This window comes from Apium graveolens, chromosome 5 (genome assembly GCF_009905375.1).
Source record: "Apium graveolens cultivar Ventura chromosome 5, ASM990537v1, whole genome shotgun sequence".
Lineage (NCBI taxonomy): Eukaryota > Viridiplantae > Streptophyta > Magnoliopsida > Apiales > Apiaceae > Apium > Apium graveolens.
The window spans coordinates 159,690,374-159,695,426 of record NC_133651.1 but is presented as its reverse complement, the minus strand read 5'-3'; the positions used below and the strand labels follow the sequence as shown (position 1 = coordinate 159,695,426).

The 5,053-nt window shown below is 37.7% G+C and overlaps 1 non-coding gene across 1 annotated transcript; it reads right to left on the bottom strand.

The window, feature by feature from the left end:
* Window positions 1-4,324: 4,324 nt before the first annotated feature.
* LOC141663473 (small nucleolar RNA R71) lies at window positions 4,325-4,431 on the bottom strand. Its single transcript, XR_012551541.1, has one exon. It is a non-coding gene; the product is annotated as a small nucleolar RNA R71 (small nucleolar RNA).
* Between the last annotated feature and the right edge of the window lie 622 nt (window positions 4,432-5,053).

The following is a 5,053-nucleotide window of genomic DNA, read 5'->3' as shown; positions in this document are numbered from 1 at the left end:
TTAGGTTTAACAATTGAATAGGGGAGATTATTGGTGAGATTTTGAAGTTGTATGAATAGTATATGTGATCACTCAACACTAGAACAAGACAGGTGAATAATACTACATCTACACAAAAAATCAGGACGATAAAAAGACAAGGTAAATACAAAGAATCAAGAGATTAGAAGAAGGCTTGAAGTCTGTTTACAAGTCATTGAAAGAAGTTCATTAATATGTTCATGCCTCAGTGAAGAATAAAGCTTAAAGACTTTCAGGGTTTCAGAAGTGTTGAAGATTCAGTGTAAAAGTGCCACCAGAAGATTTTAGTGTATTGGCATTGATTGAAGATAGACAGTATTTGAAGCATAGGAATCTAAAGAATTAAAGACAAGGTATAGACAAAGGTTAAAGAAGACATCTGCAGTCTTGAAGTTATACTCACTGAAAGGAGTTTGTTTATATGTTCAAGCGTTAGTGAAGAACAGTGAATGAAGTATTCAAGATCGTAGTAGCAATGAAGATGTTGTCTAAGTACCTGCAAAGATTTCAGTAAAAGTACAGTTGTTTATTTACAGTCAGTATTCGAAGAGATAAAGTTGTTGCAAGCTTGAAAATGTAGTCAATGATTTAATATGAAGACCTGAATTTAAGTTAATCGCCTGTGAACCAGACCAGTTACACTAGGCATCAATGGTTTGTCAAAGAAATCTGAGTTTTATCATTAGAAGAATTGTAAAGTGAGGATACGTATCTGAAGATGAAGGTTATATAGTTTATACGAAGACTCAGAGAGAAGACTTGAAGATGGGACAATTTAAGGGTTAAAACATTCTACAGAAACTAAGTCAAAGTGATCACTATCTTGTAGTAGGAGTCACTGAGACCATTCTATTTCTTAGTAAGAGCAAGAAAATTAAAGTATAACTCAAAAGCTAAGTATCAGAATTGGTCTTGACCCAGTAGGAGCAGCAGGGAAGAAGCTAGAGCAGAAACAGAGTTCAAATGAGCTTGTTTGTTACCCTAGTCACCACTTAGGAGTTATGAATTATTCTAAGGTATAAGTGGTTATTCCAAGGGTCCCTAGGTCGCAACTTAGGTCTCCAAGGAGGACCAGGGTCATAACTTAACTTCCCTAGAGCTTCTAGTGGTCGCAACTTAGTTAGAAACTAAGTAAAGAATGCTACATAGGAGGTGCAGGTTGCTAGTTAGCATTCTAACAGCTCCTTGTTCGCTACTAAGCCTTCCTCTAGGTGTAGGGTTTCAAGTAACCTCTCCATGAAGCTATTGGCCACAACTTAGCTTTCTGGTCAAGGAAATTCACTCAACAAGGTAGAAGGAGTCGCAAGTAAGAGAGAAATGGCTAAGGCAAACTTCCTTTTCTCCTTCTAGTGGCCAGTAAGGGTGAATACAAAGCTTCTAGTTATCAGCAAGAATATTAGAATTAATCGAAGTGCTAGAATACTTCATGTATGTGCAAGTAAAAGGAAATGAAGTCCCGGGGTCGGAAGTCATCTTTCAGCCACTACTTTATTGTACTATCAATTGATTTATGTGGAAAAAAATTGGCCATGTATTTCAAATGATATAAATTCTATAGTTAAGAATTGTATTGTTCTGTTCATCTTTTCTCTCACGAGAGCTGGTGAAATAAAAAACAAAGAATTATAGAGAAGCTCAGGCACATTGAATATCCATTTAACTTCTCATCGGATAAATGCTATAATTCCCAATTTAATTCTTATATATTCATAGAGGCATTATATTCGTTATCTGGTAATTAGATCCTTAGACAAACAAAAGCTAGATCATTGTATAGGATTTGATTTGTAAATCTTTGTAGAAGCAAGAATATTGTTGTTCTTTGATTGTAGTTGGTTAATTTATTTACCGGAGTGTGGTAAGACCCCTGGGGATTTATATATGAATATATACTTCCCCAAATAATTTGTGTTCATTAATTTATCATCTTAAACACCATTCACCTCAAGAACACAAAACCATTAACCGAACACTAAATTATATATCCGCAAAAGATTCGAAAGAATTTTTTAATTTAGTGAGTATCGTATTCAACCCCCCTTCTACGATACTGCGGGACCTAACAGAAGCCATTAAAATATTAGGTGTGAGGATTGTTGTGTAGAGGTAGATGGTTGGTTTGTGTTTGGTTGTATGGTGGTTGAGGTGGATGGTACACCCGTGACAAAGGTCACAGTTTGACTCACAGTAAGAACTGTGGTTATGATAGTGTTGAGTGGCATTTATGACACTTTATAATGCTCTAATAAGCTTTGAATTGATGCCTTTGTACTTAAGTTGTTAAGTGTTTTAACGTGTTTTCGAGTGTTTTTGCATTTCAGGCATTATCTAGGTAATCAGGTGCATTAGCATTATTTTGGTTCTAATTTGGTGTCAAGGTAGTGTTGGAATAAAGGATCGTTGAAATCCGGCTCGAAGCTGCAAGAAAAATAAAGAAGTTAGTTGCCAGCGTGCCCGCGCTAATCAAGCGTGCGGCCGCGCCAAAGTGTAGAATGCCAGCGCGCCCGCTGATCAAGCGCGCGGTCGCGCCGTGTCGGGATGCAAAATTCTGATTCTATTCTAATTCGGACTGGGAGACTTCTATGCTGTGTAGGGCTGCTATATAAACAACTCTAGGTCATTTTTAATAAGTAATCAAACCAGAGACATATCAAGGAGAGCGTAAGAAGACCGTTTTAGCACGATTCAATGAAGACGAAGAAGATCTTGTTTTTACTTATGAACCTTTGTTTTAAGTTGTATTTGGATGCTAGTTTTCTTATTTGCGAACCTTAATCTTATTTTGTACTTGGTTTTATTTATTCGTTATAAAGACTACATTTTATATACCATACTTTCATCGGAACCCACGTTGATAATGAGTCCGATTATGGGCTAATCGTTATCGTGGGGTTCTAGCGGATTTATTTATGAATTTCTTTAGTTAAATTATTTGATGCCTTAGTATGTGGTGATTGTATGATATCCTAGTATTGGTTGTGCGTATTCGTCTTATGAGCGTCGCGAACTTATAAGATAGTGTGTTAATTCTTAATGAAGTGAAAGTGAATTTAAGGATTTAGAACTTGACATGCTAGCATAGGTTCATGTATTCGATATGCATGATTCGTAGGTAATTTTAACCATCTTACTTGCCCTGTGTAATCAAGAAAAATAACTTGTGATTAACCCGTTATGTTGTCAAATTCTATAGACATATAGGGTCTCAATATAATTGGTGTATATTCAGCTTCTATCTCTTTTGTGGATGTCTAGTAGTATGGTACTCGTGTGATGAAAGTTGGCATTTATCAGTTTCGTGTTGTCTGATTAGTGTCATCACCATTGTATGCTAAGGTTAAGAACAATAAGTCTATTTAATGAAGTATTTAATGAAGTAAGAATCCCGTGTTTGTCATATATATTAATTCATTCAATCTTATTCTCGTAGTTATAATCATTAGATTAATTCTTAGTTATAAACAACCTAAATCGTCATCGTCTTAGCATTGAATAGTAACCATACATTATTGCTTAAGTGAATGAATTAATTAATTAACACCTACAGTCTCTGTGGGAACGAACTAGAAAAGATTCTATACTACTTGCGAGCTCAAATACTTGTGTTTATTATTAGCGCGTGTTTAGCGACTAATAAGTTTTTGGCACCGCTGCTGGGGACTGGAGTGTTAATTGATAGCATATGTGCTTTCCATCAGTGGTCTTTAAAGTTAATGGACTCGGACATTGTTACTTATCTGTTTCCTTATCTTATTTCAGGTACTCTAGCGAGGGTGTATGCGTACGCGTTCGCGTACTCGTAAGAGAATACTAGATAAAGCCGAGGAAGAAGTTGTGGTAGTTCGTAAGGAAGTTTTTGAGGAAGAGAAAAAGGTAGAGGAAGAAGAGAAAGTCCAAGAACCAGTTGTAGTAGCGATGGGAGATCAAGCAGAAAATCTGAAGGCTTTGATGGACTATTCTCAGCCTAAGATTAATGAGATCCAGTCAAGCATCATCAGACCAGCCATCAGGGCTAACACTTTTGAGATCAAGTCAAGCACGATTCAGATGATATAGAACTCAGTTCAGTTTGGGTTCTCCTACTGAAGACCCCAACATGCACATTAGGGATTTCATCGAGATCTACGACACTTTCAAATTCAATGATGTGACTAAAGATGCTATCAGGCTACACCTTTTCCTATTTTCCCTGATGGACAAGGCTAAGTGCTGGTTACACTCTCTACCAGCAGGATCTATCACCACTTGGGAGGATCTCGCGCAAAAATTTCTCACTAGATTCTTCACCATGGCGAAGACTGCTGTAATCAGGAATGCTCTTACCCAATTTGCTCAATAAACTGGGGAATCTCTGTGTGAGGCTTGGGATCGATATAAGGAGATGCTAAGGAAGTGCCCACACCATGACATGCCTGATTGGATGATTATTAATTATTTCTACAATGGATTAGGTGCTACTTCTAGACCCATGCTTGAAGCAGCATCAGGAGGAGCCTTGTGGGCTAAGAGCTACGATGAATCTTATGAACTTATTGAACTAATGGCTGCTAATGAGTACTAGAATCTTTCCCAGAGACTGACTCAGGGGAAACTCGCAAGAATTCTGGAGTTGGACGCAGCAACTGCTATCGCTGCCCAAATTAAGGCTTTGACGATGAAGGTGGACACTTTGGCTAATTATGGAGTTAATCAAATTACCAGTGTCTGTGAACTTTGTGCTGGTGCCCATGATATTGATCAGTGCACAATTTCTACTGAATCAACTTAGTTCGTGAGCAACTTCCAGCGATCGCAGCAAACAGTGCCAGCCACCTATCATCCCAACAACCGCAATCATCCTAATTTGAGTTGGAGCAATGCTCAGAATACGGTTCAATAGCCTTATCAGCAGTACCCAGCTAAGCAGTACAACCCCCTGGTTTTCAGCAACTATAGTATGCACCTAAAGCAACTCCAGCTGCAACAATCCAATGAAAAATCTGAATTAGAGGAGTTGAAGCTTATGTGCAAGAGTCAAGCGGTTTCTATCAAG